Source organism: Momordica charantia, assembly GCF_013281855.1.
Source record: "Momordica charantia cultivar OHB3-1 chromosome 1 unlocalized genomic scaffold, Mcharantia_2.0 BLBB01000001.1, whole genome shotgun sequence".
Taxonomy (NCBI): domain Eukaryota; kingdom Viridiplantae; phylum Streptophyta; class Magnoliopsida; order Cucurbitales; family Cucurbitaceae; genus Momordica; species Momordica charantia.
The window spans coordinates 2,226,269-2,249,710 of record NW_028275157.1 but is presented as its reverse complement, the minus strand read 5'-3'; the positions used below and the strand labels follow the sequence as shown (position 1 = coordinate 2,249,710).

At 35.2% G+C, this 23,442-nt stretch overlaps 1 long non-coding RNA gene across 3 annotated transcripts; it reads left to right on the top strand.

Annotated features, from left to right (window-relative positions):
* The first annotated feature begins 473 nt into the window (after window positions 1-473).
* LOC148213080 (uncharacterized) lies at window positions 474-21,714 on the top strand. 3 transcript variants are annotated; one of them, XR_015789490.1, is made up of 3 exons: window positions 474-901; window positions 19,913-19,971; window positions 20,059-21,714. It is a non-coding gene; the product is annotated as an uncharacterized LOC148213080 (long non-coding RNA). The 3 variants fall into 3 exon arrangements; XR_015789488.1 differs by having other exon boundaries at window positions 13,132-19,971; XR_015789489.1 differs by having other exon boundaries at window positions 19,913-21,714.
* Window positions 21,715-23,442: the final 1,728 nt, after the last annotated feature.

Sequence of the window (23,442 nt, the reverse complement as noted above, 5' to 3'; positions counted from 1 at the left end):
AGAGTTATATTTATGGTCTAAATACTTCATTAACACTGGTATTATTAAATGTGATCAAGATTATTATATCTTTCGTTGGATCTGTTACATCTTTTTACTTACTTCTTTCATTTCATCTTGTTCCATCATAATTCCCTTGTTCTAAATAGGTAACATTCTTTCTTTAGCTTGCTTCTAACCATAGTAAAGTTATTTGGATGTTTTCTTTGTGTGTTATATCTAACCACTTGAGTTGCAAATTTTTCTCATGTGTGGGCAATATTGTGAGTTTGTTGAGAGTGTTGTTGTTTTGACTGTATACACGAGTGACTATACCTTTACGAGTGTAAACACATGAGAGAGTGTTTGTGAGGTCAATTTTTTCTTTGTTACTTTGCTACTTTTTTTTTTTCAAAAAAAAAAGAAGTTACTTCATTAAGAGGGAGTGGCCACGTGAGCATTAATAGACAACTCATCTTTCTCCCTAACAAGGCCACAAAGCCTGAGGGGAAAGTTTGTTAACCAACAAAAAGAAGATCGCAGAGAAAGGGATTTCTTTGCCAGAAAATCTGCAACCTGATTTACATTACGAGGTGCAAAATTGAAAGAAACAGAACCAAGAAATTGGGCCTTGGCAAGTATGTCGTGGACAAGAACACTCGGAGCAGCCAGCGAGGTTACCTTTCCGCAGAGGAGAGAAATGGCACCGAGGGCATCCAACTCCACAACTAAATTTCTGCAATTAATTGAAAGTGCGAAATAGATGCCATTGAGGATTGCTTGAAGTTAGGCCAGCAAAGGTTGATGGTAGATGGGAATGAAAGATGATCCAGCTGCGTAAATGCCACCCATAGAGTCTCGAAAGATGAACCCTAAGCCCGTACCGTGGTCTCCAATTGCAGTCTACAATTTGGGCAAAAAGGTATGAGATCCATCCCCCTCCTACTAAGATTATACATAGTCGGTAAGAGGTTATGAGTAGCTTTCCAGATAAAAATTCTGATTTTTGTTGGAACTTTTAAAATCCATATAGATTTCCATATAAAGCCTGATGGTGTAGAAGCACTAGGAAGAAGAACTTGATTTTTATTCATGAATAATCTGTAGGCACTCTTAACACAAAAATAACCACGCTTATCATAGTGCCATTAATCTGGAATGTTGAATTTATTGGGAGGAATAGAAAAAATAGCATCAATGTCATCTTGACAAAAAAGAGACTGAAGCCTGATCTGCATATCCCAACACCCAGCTGGAGTGATCAACTCAGAAACCATTGTCCCTAAATGGGATAAAGAGGAAGTCAGCGGACGAAAAGTGCGCTCTCGGGGAATCCATGGATCATAGAAGACTTAGTAGTGCCCCATTACCAATTCTCTTTTGAATACCTTGAGCAAGAAGTTCTCGACCCCATAAAAGTCTCTTCCAAAAATAAGAGGAGTTAGTGAAATTCTCAGCCTCAAGGAAAGAGGTTGACGGATAATACTTTGCTTTAAGAGTGACGATACGACGCTCAACCCTATTAAAGGCTAGCTCTACAGTAAAGTAAAGTGGAGGATGATCATTGGGGGCATAAATATCAAATTAGGTTTTATTCTCCATGATAGGTGTCATCCTCCAAATTGGATCTGCACATGATGATAAATGGCGAAGAAGTTGCAGCCACTTGATAGTTGGCGAAGATGTCGGAAGGTGGCCATAAGAAAGACAGATAAAAGTAACCACTGTTGGTATAGAACATCTTAACCGATCGAAAAGGTGTTAAACCTATACAGCAAAAATGTCGCTGCAAGGTATATGGATGCAGACACTGCTGATTTAGGAACATCTCAACAAATCGAAAAGGTGTTAAACCTATACAACAAAAATGTCGTTGCAAGGCAGATGGATGCGGATACTATTGATTTAGGAACACCTCAACCAATCGAAAAGGTGTTAACCTACTCAGCAAAGTAGTCACTGTTAGGCAAATAGAGGTGACTGTTGTTGGCATAGGAACAACCTTAACCGATCGAAAAGATGTTAACCTACTCAGCAAATATGTCACTACAAGGCAAATGAAGGTGACTACTGCTGGTATAGGAACACTTTAATCGATCAAAAGGATGTTAACCTACTAAGCAAATATGTCACTGCAAGATATATAACAATGACTATTGCTGGTATATGAACACCTTAACTGATCGAAAAGGTGTTGACCCACTCAGCAAAGATGTCACTGTAAGGTAGTTGGACGTGAGCATTGCTAGTATAGGGGCGTGACCACTGCTGGTATAGGAACACCTTAACCGATCTAAAAGATGTTAACCTACTCAGCAAAGATGTCACTGTAAGGTAGTTAGACGTGAGCATTGCTAGTATAGGGGCGTGACCACTGTTGGTATAGGAACACCTTAATCGATCGGAAAGATGTTAACCTACTCAGCAAAGATGTCACTGTAAGGTAGTTGGACATGAGCATTGCTAGTATAGGGGCGTGACCACTACTGGTATAAGAACACCTTAACCGATCGAAAAGATGTTAACCTACTCAACAAATATGTTACTGCAAGATAGATAATGTTAGAGTATAGATATTAGTATGTTTTATATTCGTAGGTTTCGTCTCGCCGCCAATCGCCGTCCCCGTGTGCTTTCGTCACCGCCAGTCGCCACCTGTCGCCTTTGCCCCTCTGGTTGTTCGTGGGGTAGCACTTGGGGTTTCTGGTTTCAGAAAATAGCTAATCCGGTTTTGTTCCAACCGTTTTATTCATCTGTTTTGTTTGGTTCGGGTGGTTTTGTCTGGTTTTGTCGTTTTGTTCAAATAAATTCGTTTGTTTATTATGGCTGAGAAGAAATCAATCGTAACTTTTGAGGTGATCCCAATGATATCAAAAATCACAGAACACAAGTTGAATAGATTATTTGTCTAACAAGTTGGGCATGATTAGCATATATGCACCAACTTGAGGGGGAGTGTTAGAGTATAGATATTAGTATGTTTTATATTCTTGTATTAATATTAATTTGTCCTCTACCTTCTCCTTATTGGATTAGGTCAACCTTGTATATTTGTCTATATATATAAACCTTAATAATGAGAATACAGAACATTGGATTCTCTCCAACCTTAGTCTCTCCAGATAACAATGACTACTGCTGGTATAGGAACACCTTAACCGATCGAAAAGGTGTTAACCTACTCAGCAACGATGTCATTGTAAGGCAGATAGATGTGAGCATTGCTAGTATAGGGGCACGACTACTGCTGGTATAGGAACGCCTTAACTGATCGAAAAGGTGTTAACCTACTCAGCAAAGATGTCGCTGCAAGGCAGATGGACGTGAACATTGCTAGTTTAGGGGCGTGACTACTGCTGGAATAGGAACACCTTAACCGATCAAAAAAGTGTTAACCTACTTAACAAATATGTCACAGATGGAGGTGAACACTATTGTTATAGGAACACCTTAACCGATCGAAAAGACGTTACATATTCAGCAATGACATCACTGAAAGACAATTGAAGGTGACCACCACCGCTAAGATACCAAGATCACAAATAAAGAAGTGATCGGCCAAAGCAAGAGTGACGTCACTGTAAAGAATGATTGCGAGACTTAACTACTAAATTTTGGATTGGTCCATAGACTCTATCACAAAATCTAAGTGTTGGTCTTTATATAAAGCAACTTCATCAAATAGGGAGCATCATATTTACATTCAAATAGGACATGTTCAAGTTTTACAAAAAAAAAAAAAAGTTTTACAAAAAAAAAAAAAGAGCGGAAGATTCAGAGAGAGACTTCCAATTGAAAGGGAAGTTTGATTAAAAAATTTCAATATAAAAAAAAATTTGATTAAAAGTAAATAAATAAATAAATAATGGAAAAATTAAAAAAAAAGTTTGATTAATAATAAATAAATAAATAAAGAAAAAAAAGTTTTATTCTTCTTGATAATAAATTTTTAAAAAATAATAATAATAATAAAGAAATAAAAAACAAAAAAAAAAAACCTTCTCTGCCATGTCGCAGATGGTTAAAATTAATAAAAGAAAAATTTTAAAAGATTTTTAAAACCGTCCATAGGGAGGTTTTGCTTTTTTTTTTCTTTTTTTTTAATAATTTTAAAACCCTCATGCCACATGGCAGGAGGTGTTGCTTTAGAAAAAAGACCAAATCAATTAATTTTTTTTTTTTTGAAAAAAACCCTCTTGCCATTGCGCCAGGTTTTGCTTGTAGAGGAAGAAGGAAAAAAATTCATGCAGTAGAAATTGCAAAGACAGATTTCTTACTCTTTGTCGATGTAAATGAGACGGGCGAGCAGAAACTTCGATGATAATCCAAAGTTGGGAATAACGTGAATACTAGCAGTCAATAATTTAAGAAAAAAAAGGGAAGGAAATTTAGAGCCAACCTTTCCAGACTTTTGTTGTGCTTCTACAAATGTGAAGGCTCAATTTATAGTCAAAAAAAGTTGGGGTTCAAACAGAATAATAAACCAAATCCCAATTCAAATAGAATTCATTTTTCAAATTATGGTTGGAAATTTGTTTGGATTCTTAAATTAATCGAAATCCCAACTCAAATATGATTTTCTTTTTCAAATTATGATTGAAAATTTTCATTTGATTCTTAAATTAAATTTGACCCAAATCAAATCCCAACTGATTCTGTTTTTCAAATTATGGTTGTGTCGAAACGTCATCGTGACGCGGAGCGGCCGACGCCATCCCCTGACAGGTCTCTTTCGAGATTTAAGGTTTGGAGTCGCCACCAATCATCTACGAGGTGTGATTGATCACCTATTTAAAAAACTTGGTCTACGAAAACAGAATTTTGGTTTGCAAGTCGGTTGAGCGTGGGGAAGGTGTTAGCACCCTACGACACCCGTTCGAAAATGGTACCATATTTTGTCAAAAATTATCCTATTATACTTTGGTCTAAAAAGAAAAATACTTTGGTGTTTGATTTTAAATGTCCCAAATTTATTGGTTCATATTTTACGATAAAATATGAACCAAGAAGCATGAGTAGCGCAAAGACCATTAGAAAAACAAATTATCACCTCGAGAATATTGGAAAGATCCAATTTCTGTCATTGGGATTTTCGAAATAATTATTTGCTAGAAAAGAAAAATTAATAAATAAAAAATAATTTTAGTGTAGGGCCCATCAAGACATGAACTTGTGATATGAGAATTCATATACAAACTTCTTACCAATGTGCCAACATCCTAAGATATTACAGTAACCTACCACTATGCCAACACCACATGGATACAACTTAGTTTTAATTTTTATCATACAAATCTTTATTTTAAAAAAATTGTTTTAAAAAAAATAAAACTAAAATCGAAAAAAAAATAATAATAATAAAATAAAAAAAATCATATTTAAAACAAACCTATTTTAAAAATAATCAAATCATATTTAAAACAAACTTATTTTAAAAATAATCAAATCATTTTTAAAACAAACTTATTTTAAAAATAATCAAATCATATTTAAAACAAACTTTTTTTAAATATATCAAATCATATTTAAACAAATTTATTTTAAAATATATCAAATCATATTTAAACAAATTTATTTTAAAATATATCAAATCATATTTAAACAAATTTATTTTAAAAATATATATATATATATATATCAAATTTAAAACAAGCATATTTAAAACAAATAAAAAAAATCATTTTTAAAACCACTTTTTTCTATACCACGTACTGCAGTGAGGAAATTCTGGGTGTGCCCGCGGGTTTGAAAACCGTGAAGGAGCACTCGAGGTCGAAGTCAGGTGGTCGGTGATCCGTGCGTCGGTTGTAGAAGTTTTACGCCGGACTACTATTGTGCAGGTTGTCTGAACTTGTGATCACCGGGGGACGTGTGCGGTCTATGTATCGTCGGGATCGCCGGCCCAGGTGAAGAAGAAGAGAAGGTGATGGTAGAGAGAAAGAAGAAAGTAAATTCTTCTCTGTATGGGTGTTCTGTCTCCTCTCATCCCCACTGCAACCTTTCTTAAATACACCTAAAAATAACGATAAAAAATAAAAACGGGCAAGAGAAGAGAGAAAAAGAGGGACGAGAAGAAGGGGAGGGGATACACGTATGAAGGAAAAAATCAAAGGGGAGAAAAACTGTTTTTTTTAATCTTAAAATCAATTTAAAAAAACAATTATTTTCAAATAAAATCTAATTTTAAAACTTAATTTGATTTAATTAAAACTTTACATTAAATTTTATAATAAAGTAAATTATGTTATTTTAAACTAAATCAATAAACATAAAACAAAATAATAATAAATAAATCAGTAAATTTTTTTTTTTAAAACGAAGGCGAGCCGGACCAAATACGGTGTCTACAGCTTGCCCCCCTTTGTGTATTCTTGCAGAAAAAGGGTACACAAAGGCAAAAGACAGAGTATTGGGAAGGCGAGAGAGAGAGAGAAAAAAAAAAGCAACGGACCTGGCTTGACACAGGCTTCGACCACGATCTATCGGGTTCGATTTAACCAACAGAAAACTAAAAGGCAACGAACCTGGCTTGACACAGGCTTCGACCACGATATATCGGGTTTGATTTAACCAACAGAAAACTAAAAAGTGATGGACCTGACTTGACACAGGCTTCAACCACGATCTATCGGGTTCGATTTAACCAATAGAAAACTAAAAGGCAACGGACATGGCTTGACACAGGCTTCGACCACGATCTATTGGGTTCGATTTAACCAACAGAAAACTAAAAAGTGACGGACCTGGCTTGACACAGGCTTCGACCACGATCTATCGGGTTTGATTTAATCAACAGAAAACTAAAAAGTGACGGACCTGGCTTAACACAGGCTTCGACCACGATCTATCGGGTTCGATTTAACCAACAAAAACTAAACAAGCTTGCTTGAGCAAAAATGAGTCGTCATGAAATTTTCTGCCATAGGGCTTTTTGGAGACTTCTCCAAGGCAAATGCATGAAATGACGCATGAAACGCTACATGAAATGTGTGTTTGATGCATGATGATAACAGAAAAATTTGTCTTGGTTGCAAAAATAGAGTGAAATCACTTGCTTTTATAAAAACTTGGGATTGTTCAGATAGCCCGATCACCGCATTTCGCTTTCCTTCAAAAATCATTTTAACTAGATCGAGAGTAACCAGAACAAATGGGACGACGACTTTGCCCTGATAACTTTGTAATGTCGTATTTGCCCCAATGTTCCAGAGAACAAAATGTCCCTCAGGCTTCCTGTGCCCTTATGTTTGATTTCGAGTAACACATAGCCTTGGAGATGTGAATATAAAAGCTACCATCCTTCGTATATAGAAAGAGACGAATGGAGACCAGACTTTATAAATTACAAGGGACACACGTCTCAAAGATGTGGTTCAAATCTAGGCTATAATAGAGAATGGATACACAAAACTGCCTTTCAAGCATAATACTGATATCAAAGTGAAAATTTTCGAAATACATCAGAAACTATGCATAATATTTTCGAACATGATCTGAGTTGACTGGATTTAAAAATTCAGTGCCATCCATGTTGGCCAAAACTAGTGCTCCTCCGGAGAAAGCCTTTTTCACCACAAATGGTCCTTCATAATTCGGGGTCCATTTGCCTCGATGATCTTTCTGTAATGGGAGAATTCTTTTTAGAACTAAATCTCCCTCTCTAAATCTTCTTGGGCGCACCTTCTTGTCATAGGCTTTCATCATTCTTCTTTGATAAAGTTGTCCTCTGCATAATGCCGTCAACCTCTTTTCTTCCACAAAGTTTAGCTGCTCATAACGCCTTTGGACCCACTCAGCCTCTTGTAACTTAGCTTACATGATAACTCTCAATGATGGAATTTCTACTTCAATAGGGAGAACAACTTCCATACCATAAACTAAAGAAAATGGCGTTGCCCCAGTTGAAGTACGGACTGAGGTGCGGTAACCATGTAAGGTAAATGGAAGCATTTCATGCCAGTCTCTATAAGTTACAATCATCTTTTCAATTATTCTTTTTATGTTTTTGTTGGCGGCTTCCACTGCACCATTCATCTTAGGTCGATAAGGGGTTGAGTTGAGATGCTTGATCTTAAACTGCTCACAAAGCTCACTCATCAATTTGTTGTTTAAATTCTTTGCATTATCGGAAATTATGCTTTCAGGAAGGTCGTAACGACAAATAATTTCTTTCTTGATGAATTTGACTACAACTCCTTTCGTCACATCTCGGTAAGAAGCTGCTTCTACCCACTTAGTAAAATAATCTATGGCTACCAAAATGAATCGATGCCCATTTGATGCTTTAGGTTCGATAGGTCCTATCACATCCATGCCCCACATAGAGAAAGGCCAAAGAGCTGTCAAAGTATGCAAATGAGAAACAGGAGCATGAGTCTTGTCCGAGTAAATTTGGCATTTGTGACATTTTCTTGCATATTTAATACAATCTGTCTCAATACTTAGCCAGTAATAGCCAGCTCTTAAAATTTGTCTAGCCATCATGTGCCCATTTGCATGAGTGCCACAAACTCCTTCATGAATTTCCTCCATAATCCTATTGGCCTCTCTTCCTTCGACACACCTTAGGAGAACCATGTCATGGTTCCTCTTGTACAATATCTCTCCATTTAAGAAAAACTTCATTGCCAACTTGCGAAGGGTGCGCTTATCATTTTCTGAAGCATTTGGTGGATATTCTTTACTCTTTATATATTGCTTGATATCATGAAACCAAGGGTTACCGTCGGGTTCTTCCTCAATGCTCATACAAGAAGCTGGGATATCTCTCCTCCCAACTTTAATCGGACGAACATCCTCATTAAGTTCTAAATTGAACATCACCGCTAATGTGGCCAATGCATCTGCTACTTGATTATTTTCTCTTGGCAAATAATCAAATGAGATTTCATCAAATTCTTGTGACAATTCTGTTATGAGTTGTTTATAAGGCAACAACTTAACGTCTCTTGTTTCCCATTCTCCTCTTAGTTGATGAATTACTAGCATAGAATCCCCAAAAACTTTAAGTTTCTTAACCTTCATATCAATAGCAGCTTGGACGCCCATCGAGCATGCTTCATACTCAGCCATATTATGTGTGCAGTCAAAACATAATCTAGCAGTAAGAGGGTATAGTTCCCCTTTGGGTGATATCAAAATAGCCCCTATCCCATGACCTAACTCGTTAGAGGCACCATCAAACATCATGGTCCAAGTTTGCGGGTCTAAACTTTCCTCACTTGCGGCTATGGTGGAGATATACTCATCTGGAAAATCGAACTTCACCGGTACGTAGTCATTTATAGGTTGTTGAGCTAGGTAGTCGGCCAAAGCACTCCCCTTAATAGCCTTTTGAGTTACATAAACAATATCATATTCGGACAAGAGAACCTGCCACCTTGCAATTCGACCCGAGAGAGACGGCTTTTCAAAAAAATGTACTTTATGGGGTCCATCTTTCAAATGAGCCATGTGGTATAATACAACATGTATTGTCTTAGACGTCGAGCAACCCAAGCTAGAGCACAACAAGTTTTTTCTACTTGAGAGTATCTAGTCTCGCAATCGGTGAACTTCTTACTTAAATAATATATAGCATGTTCTTTCCTGCCTGAATCATCATGCTGCCCAGTACACATCCCATTGAGTTTTCAGTCACTGTGAGATACAAAATAAGGGGTCGTCCTAGAGTTGGTGGCACAAGAATTGGAGGGTCTTGCAAATACTGCTTAATCTTATCGAATGTTGCTTGACAATCTTCACTCCATACTCCATCGTTGTTCTTGCGGAGCAATTTAAAGTTGTGTTTGCAAGTTGCTGTTAAGTGAGATATGAACGTTGCGATGTAGTTGAGTCGTCCTAGAAATCCTCTGACTTCTTTCTGCGTCTGTGAAGGTGGCATCTTTAAGATTGCTTTGACTTTATCTGGGTCAACTTTATGCCTTCTTGGCTTACTACAAAACCCAGAAGTTTTCCCAGTGGTTGCCCCAAATATGCATTTGTTGGGATTGAGTTTCAATTTGAACTTCCTGAATCGATCAAACAGCTTCCTTAAAATAGTTGTATGCTCCTCGCCCTGTTTTGACTTGGCAATCATATCATCCACGTAAACTTCAATTTCTTTGTGCATCAAGTCATGAAAGAGAGTAACCATGACACGCTGGTAGGTTGCCCCAACATTTTTTAGCCCAAATGGCATAGCTTTGTAGCAGAAAGTTCCCCATAGCATAATGAATGTGGTTTTTCACGATCCTCAGGTGCCATCTTGATCTGATTGTAGCCTGAGAACCCATCCATAAAGGAGAAGGTTGAGAATCCAGCAGTATTATCAACCAAAACATCGATATGAGGAAGCGGGAAGTTGTCTTTTGGACTTGCACGATTCAAGTCTCTATAATCCACACACATTCTTACTTGTCCATTTTTCTTTGGTATAGGGACAATGTTCGTCACCCACTCAGGATAATTAGATATTGTAAGGAACCCTGCATCAATTTGCTTCCTTACTTCATCCTTTATCTTGATCAACATATCTGGCCTCATTTTCCGTAACTTCTGTCTCACCTGCTTGAACTCTGGGTTGATCGGCAATTTGTGCACTACGATGTCTGTATCTAAACTAGGCATATCCTGATAGGACCAAGCAAAAACATCAGTATACTCATGAAGTAACTATATCAACTTTTTGCGAGTCTCTGAAGACATATGAGTGCCTATTTTAATCTCTTTGGCTTCGGCTTTTGATCCCAAGTTAATTGTCAGTTAATTCTTCATGGGGTCCCAACATCTTTTCTTCTTCTTCTAGCATTCTCAATAACTCAGCAGAGGGCTCGTCATCTATTTCCTCATCAGATTCAATATCGTATATAGGTGTATCGAGCTTGTATTTCGAATCATTATCGCATTCAATCTCAGTATTACTGTTTAAGACATAATAAAGGAGAAAAGAAAAGAAACAGAAATAAATGAATAAATTGGCCCAGAGAATAGTAGAGGAAAGAAACAAAGTGAATGAACTCAAACTTTATTGATATGGAAGAATTATAAACAAATAATAGGTTTGGATGGAATGTACAGGAAATAGAAAATTAATTTAATTAATTAAGAAAATGAGGGGAAGGAAAAAAATGGACAATTACTTTGGTTTATTATTTACAAAAGACGATAGCTCTATCACGCTCCAATTGCTCAGCTCGGAACCGTCTGGGCACGGGTAGACAAAAGGTCTGACTTGCTCTCTTTCTTCTGTCACTGCTGCCACTACAGAGCTCTCATCGTACTCCTGATGGATTGTGCCGGCACTTCTGAAGAAGTGGCTGCGAGGTGGAATAGTCCTCCTAGGGTAATCACGCTCCTCATTCTAAAATCTTGATAGGCATTTTGCTTTTTCCAGACTTCGCACTCTAATGATGTCGCCTCTACTTGGTTTATACCCCAACCCGAACTTCTTTGTATTCTTAGCCATCATCAGCAGTTTGTCTAAGCTCCCATTGTCTCCTTTAAAGGCGGTCTCTAAAAGTCGTGGCTTAGGTCTTCCAAACTTCCCATGTAAAGTTGTAGCATTTGCAGTCTCGAATGATTGGAATGAAGACTCAAAAGCTTCTTCTGCTGCTTCAACGTATGGCATCGAAGCAAGCCTTGAGACTAGAATGTCTTCTTGTCCCGATATGATCACTAACTTTTGGTCAACCGCAAACTTAATTTTCTGATGTTAAGTGGATGGAACTGCTCCTGCCGAATGTATCCACAGTCGCCCCAGCAAGAAACTATAAGCTGATGTGATGTCCATAACCTGAAATGTTATGTCAAAGGTGCAAGGACCTATCTGGATCGAGATCTCACTATCCCCAACGACAGGGCTGCGAGCTCCATCGAAAGCTCTTACTATCACAGTACTGGGACTCATATGGGACATATCAACGGGTAACTTCTCTAGCGTGGATCTTGGCATTATGTTTAAAGAAGATCCATTGTCCACAATGACTTTTGCTATTAGGAAGTTTTTACACTTAACTAAGATGTGGAGAGCTTTGGTATGTCCTGTACCCTGTGGTGGTATCTCCTCATCTGTAAAAGTGATGGAGCTAGATGCCGTTATATTCCCCACAACGTTGCTTAAATTATCCACTGTGATGTCTTGTGAAACGAAAGCTTGCTTCAAGGCCTCCAACAGTGTATTCCGATGTGCTTCAGACGATAACAGTAAAGATAATATAGAGATCTTTGCTGGTGTCTGACCTAATTGTTCAATAACTTTGTATTCACTTTGCTTCACTAGCTTTAAAAACTCTTGAGTCTCTTCCTCGGACACAGGTTGTTTAGGACTTACATCCTTTACAACAATTGCCTCCACCAGTTCATCATGGACATCCTCGTGGAGTTTGGCCTTCCCTTTCTTATCCTCTTCCACTTTCTCCTTTTTCTTCTCACTTACTTTCTCTTTATTCATTTCACTAGTAGTTTCATTCACGCGCTTTAGCAGGCTATCCGATGTATAACATCTCCCAGTTCGTGTCAAACCTCCTACTCCGGTGATATTGTCAACTGGGAGTGAAAGAGATGATACATCTTGCCCTACAGTTACCTTGCACTCATATTTCCAAGGCACTGCTTTAGAACTTTTATACTCGAAAGGAGCTGGGACCGTGATATTGATTGGTTTCCGACTGCAGCTGGGTGCATCTGGCTTTTCACGGTAAAAGATGGTGAGGGGTTTTGGCTTAAGAGAATCACTTGAGCCCTCAGCAATCAAGATATCTTCCGCGACATTTGTCCGTTTCTCCAGGTGAGATTTTGTAACAGTAAGGACTTTTGAGTCTAATAACTCTTGAACTTTCATCCGAAAACTGTTGCATTGCTCTAGGGAGTGACTTCTTGCCCCCAACGTGGAACGGGCACGTCAGACTTTCATCATACCCTTTATACTTGAGGTTTGGGCATAGGTATTCCACTGATACATATCCACTGCCCAAGAGAATTTCGAATAGTTCCTCCATAGGGGTTGTAATATCGGCAACCTTACTCTTCGACTCGATCCCTTGGCATTCGATTGCATTTATTTCGACATTATGATGATTCGGCAGCGGATTCTTACTTACATCAGGCCCATTTTCTTTTTTAAAGTTCAACCAACCTGTCTTGATCAAAGCTTGAACCCTGTATTCAATGCAGTGCAGTTCTCTGTTGAATGCCCTATGGCTCCTGCGTGATAGTCACAACGAGCATTTGCATCATACCATCTTAGGTATGGAGGCTGGATCGGATCTACAGGTACAGGTGCCAGCTGATTATTTTGAAATAACTGAGGCATAAGCTCAGTATAAGTCATAGTATGATTATTCTATTTTCAAATTTGTATTACAATAGAAAAGAGTTATGAAATTAAAGTTTGAAAAATTGTATTTTTAAAACAAAGATATTCAATGTTTAGTTACTACATTCTTATTATTTTTAAAAAAAAAACAGAAGACTTAAAAGTCCTTTCATATTAAATAAAATTTAATAAATTTGAAACGTTCTAATTGTTGTATAAAAATAATTTAATAATTTAATTAGTATAAGGAGAGTAAGAACTTTAAATATAGAAAAATGATGAATTTTAAATTATTGACTTAGAAAACAGTTTTTAGAATTGAATTTCAAATACGAAACAGCTTTAAAATTTTGCTATTCAATGTCACAATGGGAGTATACCTTATTTGATTAATCTGACTCCCCTCCTTGAATGACTACATACTGTTGGAATTAGTTTAATAATTAATTCATATGTGGGTAACAAATTAAAGAACAATATATTTGGGCTATTTAATGGGCATATAACTTCTCGTGGTGTGGCTTGTTGAGTAGAAACCAGCCCATTAATCCTAGGGGATTATGGGAAACCCTACGATTAACCTATAAATATATGGTTATGGTCCCCAATACACTATGCTTCTTGAGCCTTCTGTTCCTCATCAAACAGAGAGTATTGCCCATATTTGGTCTGGGTTGCATAGTTGAGGAAGACCATAAACCACAACATCTTGCAGATCATGATCAATTTATCTAATGGTTTCAGGTAATTCTAATCTCTTTATAGATTTTGGTTTTCTTCCATGCTTAGATCCTTGGCCTTGATTGTTCTAGAATTTTATGGCTTTAATTTTAGAATAATCATGAATTAGGATTTGTTTAAAATTTCCAACAAGTGGTATCAGAGCAAGTTTTGCATGGATGATTAGTGGATCTTTAATAGTTAAGTTCATTGTTCTTTTAATAACTTATTTATTTAAACAAAAAGTTATTAAAATTATTTGGATTGATAAGATGTTTGAACAATTTTCACATGATTAAAATTCTTAATTGATTGAAAATTGTTCAAATTTATCCCCGACTAATTTGATAAAGTTTATTTTTTTTATTAACAAATTAGTTGTGACGATGAATCTTTAGTTTTTATTAAAAGAAAAATTAAAGAAATTGCGGCACTCCAATAAGGTGTCGTTTGAAGATAACGGCTGGTGCATGAAGATAATGCCCTAGCACCAACTATTTTTAAATGTTGCAGTGCGCAAACTCACAGATGTTTTTTTTTTGTGGCTATTTATTTAATTTTTAATAATTATTTATCTAGTTATCAATTTATATTTTGTTTTGAATATTCTGGGCGAATTTAAATATAGAGGTCGATTTAATTTTCCTTTTATGTTGTGCTAATTAAAGATTGTTGATTATGGTGAATAAATTAACAATTTAATCAATACTTTGCACAATTTTTAAATTTCTATGAATGTTTTGATTTAGAAATATTATTGTTAATTGTTGAAAATAACTTAGGTATTTTATTTTCATATGGAAACAATTAATAATAATTAAGTAATAATTTTGTGAGATTTGAGTATTGTTGTTTATGCGAATTGTGATCGGCCCAAAGGAAGGTCACAATTTGGCCAAATAACAAATACACTTACAATTATGGAATTAATTATTGATATTAGATTATTGTGCTGCAATTAGTGCTCCGTAGCTTATGTTGAATTGTTGATGAGTTATAATATCAATAATATTCCTTTTGGGAAAATCCAGTTTTTATTTTTTATTTCTAGATTTAATAAATTGTTTAGAGGACTTTTCCCATTATTAAATTATGCATATAAAGATATTATATAATTTTGAAAATAATTTTGGTAGTTTTATTTTCATAAAGATAAAATTAATAATAATAAAGTTATATATGTTACATAATTGTCTGATCTTTTTGGTTGGTGTTAATTTGATGAATCATGCTACCAAAGTAGCCTCTGATTTCTGATATTGATATCTTTCAAAATTATCAGATGTTTGTGGATTTGTGTATTTATGCACTCTATAATCGGCCCAAATGAAGACTTCAGTTTGGCCAAATAATAGGTCCACATATAGTTAGATGGTGATAAACATGGATAATATAAAGTTATGTCATGTGAGTGATTGCCGACCCAAAGGAATGCTTTCACTTGACATGATTGATTATCAATGTTTGATTACCACATGGAGAGTACCACTTGCAAGTTGATATTGTCGGTCCAAAGGAAAGCTATCAATGTTGTGTTAGGTATCTTGTTGTCCTCATTGAGTTTAATTATAAAGTATTTTTATAAATACTTAAGGTTAATTTCGAGGATGTTTTATTATTGAATTAGTTATTGTTAAATATTATTTAATTGCCTTACTGTGTATTTAAGAATAATTTCTATTTAAGTTTGCATGAATTTTTGATAAAGAAAGGAAACACTTCAACTTTTACAAATCAATATCCCTCTAAGGTTTAATTGGGATCTTGAAAAGTTGGAGTAACCTTAATTACATAAGCATTATGACGGTGTTTTGCAACATTCAACGAGATTATGAGGAAATAATTAGGAAAGTTCCTTAAGGATTGTTTTGAAAAGTACAAAAGGAATATACTTTAAATTTTTGTTGACTATTTCTTAATAAAGAATAAAGGAACACTAGTGAGTACACCAAAGGATCTAATGCACAAAATTTAAAATTTTCAAGGATTTACTTGTGCATTTGATACCATTTGAGACATTATACAGTAAGTATGTAGTGGGTTATGATACTTATAACTGATGTTTCAAAGAAAATGGGTTAAGTAAGAAAAGATAAAATTGTACTCATTAATTGTTTATTTCCTTAAAGAAAGAAATTAAAGTTGGTACTAAGGTTTATTTGGAACATATGTTCGCCTAAACCACAAAAGAATCAAGCTTAGTACTTCTCTTGATATTTTTAGGAAATTTGAACATATATAAGAAAAAACAAAAAATGTTCCAAATACGTTGCCACATGAGGTATAAAGAAAATTTGGCTTCTCACTTAGGGTATTTAACAAGCTAGACTTGCATATGAAAACTTATATAGTGTGTTGAATAGACTTTGGTATTTCTATTCGTTGTTTGTTGGTTCTCACGATTAAACAGACATTCAAGTTTGTATTAGGAATGATCAAGGGGACATAATTGAAATTGTCAAATTAGGTGCTATTGAGAGTTTTAGTATTTTGGAACATCAATTTATAGCTTATTCAATATGGCTTCTTTAAATGTTTAACAACATTGGTTATAAGAAATTAAATTTACTCTCGTTAAGGGCACCGATATTTGATATAGGAGAGGTCTTTATTCCTGGATATCTTAAAAGTCATCATATATTAATTCGTAGTGAATGAAATCGTTAGGAAATATGATGGATTGAAAAGATAAGGTCTAAGCCATTTGCTAACTCCTTTAAGGATTTATAGAGCTAATAAGTAATATATATTTTCAGGCAAACGTGAAATATATGTTGCTTATGGAATGATTCAAAGCTCAAAAAGGTCTGGTAAAAAATATGACAAATCATTTTTCCTTACCCTCAGTCTATTTGGAGAAAACACTTAAGTTTGTTATAAAAAAGTTTAAGTGGTGTAACAAATAAAGAAACAACTAAAATTACTTACAATTCAAGGTTTTACGAGACTTGGACTTAAGGTTTTTAGTTGTCACTCTAGATAGACTAGTCTTTCAATATATATATAATTTCTAAAGTTAGTTCTCACTTAAAGTTAATATGGATGAGATCTTAAAGTTTCTTAAGGATGTTGAGTTTGGGGGGAAGATAAAGTAAAGAATGTTGTATTTAAGAGAAATTTAGTTATTTTCTCTTTATAACAATATTAGCAAAGAATAAAGATTCTCCTCGTTTTAGTAAAACAAGTTCAACATCGTTAAAAATGTGATTAAAGTAAGTAGAAGAGATACGAGAAATATGATTATAAAGATTAAAGTTTGATAAAAAGAGTATATTCTCTACAGTTAAACAAAATCTCATCTCTTAAAAGGAAAAATGAATGTCATAAAGAATGTGTTGAAACAACAAACAACGAAGATATTTTACATTTTGTTATATTGCTTTTAAAAGGCAATGTTAACAAATATAAGGCTCATCTAGTTGTTATGGTTTCAAATCTTAATGCTGACATTAATTTTTTAAAGATCTTTTCTATGGCTTCTCGAAAAGTTATTTCAAGTAAATGACAATACTTATAACTTTTTTGAGTTTTGTCAGATGAATATAAAGATTGGTTTCTTAATTGTATAATTTATGAAATCAATAAATTTGTATATTTTGGAAACTTTTGATCTAGTAACACAAAGTTTCAAAAGGTTTATATTCATCTGTGATCTCAGTGAAGAATTTTTTATCTGCAATTTCATAATTTTCATTATATATTGATATTATCATATGTAATACGAAAGGTAATAGGAGTAATAATTATGAATTACAGGTTTGGGAGTAAATTTATTTACCTAGTGTAATATGCCTGCGACATAATAAAGGTCTTGTTAGATGATGAAAACTTGCATGAACATATCTCTTTTATATTGTGAAATGATATTGTAAGATCAATCTCAAGTAACATTGAGAATTCACAAAAGAACTATGTTGAAAGGTATTGCAAGTTCTCTAGCATAAAGATTTATGCACTAGGGGATATTGAATCACTAGTGAAGATAAACTCACTCTTAATAGAGGTCCCTTGAATAATAAAGTAAAATAAAAAAAAATTCATGCTTAAAGTCTATATGCTTCCGTTGCAGTATTCATATCAAGAATGAAAGATAATTTTTTATAACTCTTAATTGGATCTAAAGAGTTATAAGGTGTTAAAAAAAAAAGTTAGCATGCTCACTCATCATAATCATATTAATAAGAGATCATAAGGCTATTTGATTTTGATAATTTGAGTTGTCATCTAGATCCACCTTTGAGGCTATATTCACTAATATGTTAAAGGATACTACTATCTCGTGGTAGAGAGTCACTTTAGTCCCTTTCACCACTAAAGTTTGTGTTTATAACATTTTGTATGTGGCAACGAACTTAAGAATATGGTTATCAAATTTTGTCATTAGGTTATTTTGACAAAGATTTGTTTTTTTTTTTTCCATATTACAGCAACAAAAGCTTTTGTATGAATATTTAAGCTTTAGTTGATAAAGAAAATTCAGAGTATTTTTGTTTTAAGAAATGCAACTCCATCATTGCGGATCCGCTCATTAAGAATTTTCACAAAAGTTTTACAAGCATAATGCTCATATAGATGTGAAAATTATGGTATGTTAGTTGAATGGGAGTTTGTATTTTCTTAAATTAGACATGTAGTTTTTCTTTTCTGCAGAATAAAGAAGATGATTTATTTTGTTGCTCTGAATGATTTTCTTTCTAAATGTAGTTTAACATAAAGCTAGAAAGCATAAATTTGGATCTCTTTAAAGAATAAAGTTGGACCAGTTGAGAATAGACATGTTTAGGTCACATTACATGTAATTCTCATGCTGCTCTTCCACACTTGATCCATGCCATTAAGTATATTTGGTGTGGTGATCATTGAAGGTTGAGTCGTGATTATACATGTGACAACAACCGCTTTTGTTTTTCATCGATATACGAGATGGACCAGATTGTTATTAAAGGGAAGTTTATTTTAATAGCATTGAGATGTGCACTAAAGAACTAAATTAATATAATTGCGAATAAAGAAAATTGTTACCCAAATGAGAGATTGTTGGAATTAATTTAATAATTAATTCATATGTGGGTAACAAATTAAAGAGCAATTATATTTGAGCTATTTAATGGGCACACGAGTGATCTTAATTATGGACCCATGACTTCCCATTTAGTGGTGTGACTTGCTGAGTAGAAACCAGCCCATTAATCCTAGAGGATTATGAGAAACATTACGATTAACCTATAAATATAAGGTTATGGTCCCCAATACACTATGCTTCTTGAGCCTACTGTTCCCCATCAAACAGAGAGTATTGCCCATATTTGATCTGGGTTGCATAGTTGAGGAAGACCATAAACCACAACTTCTTGCAGATCATGATCAATTCATCTAATGGTTTCAGGTAATTCTAATCTCTTTATTGATTTTGGTTTTCTTCCATGCTTAAATCCTTGGTCTTGATTGTTCTAGAATTTTATGGCTTTTATTTTAGAATAATCATGAATTAGGATTTGTTTAAAATTTCCAACACATACATGTCTTAGCCTTTGCCGTTGGAAGAAGTGAAGCAGGAACATTGGCCATTGCTTCATTATCATAACCAACCAAACTTTTGGAAAAACTACCCATCGGAAGTAGAACTTTCTGTACATTTGAAATAACCCAGAACTCAATATGACCTAGATTTATACTAAATTAAATTAAATTAAATAACATGAGAACTAAGAGAAGCAAAATAAAAGTGACCCTAATTACATACAGTCGCGACAAAAAATAATTGATCATTTAAATATAAGAATAGTAACGGTACAAATTTAAATAGTAATTATAATTAATATTCATTTGTTAACAGTCAAATTCAAATTCTATTACATAATTAGTTGCCCTTTGAAATTTTTAGTCTATTATATCCTCTATTTTTTATTGGTTTCTTAGTTGACATGGTACAAGTTTAAACTAATGCAGAACAAAGTATCCAATTCCAATCAAATTAGGTCAGTCTCTTATGAAATGCATCTTTCATTTTAATATTTATTTTGTAAATAAAGAAAATTGATTCTAAATTTTTCATTTCATGCCAGGTTTTAGTTTCTACCATATTTCATCGATGGGAAGGGAGACATTATACTCCGTAAGTTCTAAAATATTTCTCCCTATTGATACAATTTGACATATTTATTTATGTAATTTGGTAGGAAAACCTATTTGATAGCTTAAAACTATATATATGTGTGTGTTTTAATTCTAATAGGAACACAACACTTCACCACATAATCAATATCTACTAAAATGTATGTTGCAAGAAAATTCAATTAAAGAAAAATCAAGATGATTAAACTTAGAGATTGTGAACGGTAGGTAATCTATAGTATATATAAAAGACAAGATCCAGAGAAACTTTTTTTTTCCGGTTTTTACCCTTCATTTCTTATACTTTTGAATATGAAGTTGAAGACAAATTGGTCATTTTACATGCAACTATTGAATTTCTTATAATTATTATGAATAAATGTTTATTTGATATGCCCCATTTTGCCTCTTTTATTTTTTGTTGATTTTCTTTGATACTTTTGGTAAGAAGTTAATGTTTTTCCTTAAGCATTAGCTGTCCGCTCTCCGGTTGGACAGTAAGGGTCGGAGAAGGGCAATCACTCATTCTTAAAACCAGCATTCTTAAGACCAAAGAGGCAGGCGGAAAAGGGGGGAAAGCTCTCCTGTAACGCCCCGAGTCCCTTAGGTTAGTTAGTCTCAAATCAGGAGATTTTCATTCTTTTTTTAAATTAAACTCTAATTAAATTTATATTTATCGGGCTCTAAACTCTAATTAAATTTATATTTATCGAGCTCCGTGTGGTTGGTTTTATCTTGCTTTGGGATGGGTTTCTTGTTCTCTCAGGCTTGGTCATGTGGGCCTTTATTGGGTTGGGTTGGTTTTAAAACAAACGAGAAAGAAAAAAAAGAATTAAGGGAGAAAAACAAAATAAAACACATTAGGCAAAACAAAATAAAACACATTAGGCTCTCATCTTCTTCTTCCTTTTGCCCTAGCCACCGTCACACCCCCCCCCCCCCCCACCCTTGTTAAATTTCTTCTCCGGCGACCACACCTCACGGCGGCGCCTCCTCGAAACAGCAGCAGCGGCGGACGGCGACCCATTCAGCAGCGGCACGACTTCGACCCGACGTCCCGACGATCCACAGCAGCGGCGGCGCGACCTACTCCCCGGCGGCGTTCTTTTATTTTTCCGGCGTGCTGTAGCAACCCACGGCCAGCACACGTCAAGGCAGTTTGGAGATTCCGATAGCCCAGAATCACGGCGATTCCTTCGTTCCAGCAACGTTTGACGCTTACCCATCGTTGTTGAAGCCCGATTTAGGCTGCCCACACCTTGGCGAGCTCGATCTAGGTGACCCACACCTATACGAAGTCGATTTTGGTGGTAATGAGTCATTTGAACCCTTTTAGAATTGATTTCGAAGGCTGAATAGTGTACGTAACTTGCTGTATTGTTCTGTTTTAGTGCTTAGGTGTGAGATCAACGCAAAACTTAAGGGCGCAGTTGTGGGTAAGTAGACAAGGGGCGTGTGCGTGTGTTAATGTGTGTCAGATGGCCTCTAATGTGCTGTTTTTGTGATGTTCGATATTATTTTGATACGCTGATGTGTTAGGTAGCTCTCGGTTGTGGTAATCTGTATACTTGGAGTAGTATTGAATATTTGTCGGTGACAATGGTGTAATTTCTGCCTTGCTAATTTACTGAGATTTGCTGTGGGGATGTTTGTTGTCTGAGTATGCAGGAATTGTTCGGCATGCTTCGTGTGTTTATTGTATCTAGCAATGCTCATTGAATATTGATGTTGGATATTAAGTGTTTTGGGTGAACTGTGTTGAGCTCTAATTGTTTAAAATTTGTTTGTTTATGCGTTGTTACAATATGTGACGCCCGAGAGGAGGGGTACATGAATGAACTGATACCACATCCAAATGAGAGAGATCTTGAGATTATTGAAGAATGGTCAATAAACGGTTAAATAAAAAGAATTGATAGTCACTACCTATACCAACAAGGTGCACCTTCTTTTTCGGTGGCTCAATCGTAAGAACTCCAAAGTTAAGCGTGCTTGGCTTGGAGCAATAGGACTCGTGTTGGTCTATAGGGGCAGTCTATGCTCTTCTAAGTGGCTTAGAACTTGACGGTGGCGCAGCCAGGTCGTAGGGGAATGCCGGGGCAGAGAGGTGCCGAAACCGGATTCCGAATCCTGGGCCTGGGGCGTTACATCTCCGTTCCTGGTTCTCCTGTAGCTGGATTCTCCGGAACCACAAGAATCTTTAGTTATAATGGGATTCCAACTCAGTACCTTTTGAGATTTTGAGAAGAGTTGCTCTTTGGAGAGCAGTACGATGAAATTTGTAATCTGTGTTCGGAGAGGAGTTATTGTCTATCGTTGGCCTCTATGGTAGAATCAGTCGGGGGCCTGAGAGGCGGTGGTTTACCCTGTAGTGGATGTCAGTTCGAGTTCGCTTATCTCCAACTCGTGAACTTATCCGATACAAAGCTATATGATAGCACTCCATTTTTCTGATTCGGCAGTTCGATCTATGATTTATCATTCATGGACGTTGAAAGTAAGATCGTGTTTAATATGCTAATAATAGCTGATTGTGGTTACAAATGGATGTGTGGAAGTTGAAAGGGTAACTTAATTGCACATAATTACAAATTTAAACATAGACATATTGTCCTTCCCCAATCCTTTCATCATCCTCTATACCTCCCTTTGGTTCTATACTTCTTCTATATAAATATTTGTCCTCTCTTTTCTCATGACAACAAAAGAATTAAGAGGTCGTGGATGAAGCAGAAGGAAAATTTTTCCAGTTCGTGTGAAAGTATGGCGATTATTTTCCTTCTTTGGCAAGGACAACTACAATGTACGTATGGATGATTGAGAGAAGAATTGATAGTGAAGAAAGATGTACTAAAGAAATTAATTCTCAATCACATCAAGGTGGGACCAGTGGCCGAGTCGATGGTAACAGTTAGCTTTTTCGGAATTTATCATTGTTCAAATTGAAACAAATTGTAGATTGCATTGTGTTGAGATGTCAATACGATAGAAAAAATTGTTCTCCTGGTTGGATAATTGGGATAATTATGAGTTTTATTTTTATTTATTTATTTTTAGAAAGTAAAACTTTTGATTTATGTGTTAGGCTCAGAATTATTTGTACAGAATTATGGCAAAAAATAAATTTGTTATCCCCACCAACTTTATCAAATTGAACTAGAGAGAGTTTTTTTAGGGCTTCCTTCCCCTCATTATTGCCTTTCTTTTTCAAGGGCGAATAAACAAATTTAGGAATTTAGTGTTAAAAAATTAACAAACTTAAAATGTAATATAATGATAATAATTAAAGAAAACAAATAGCATATTAAGAACATTATAGGTTGGTAATATAAAAT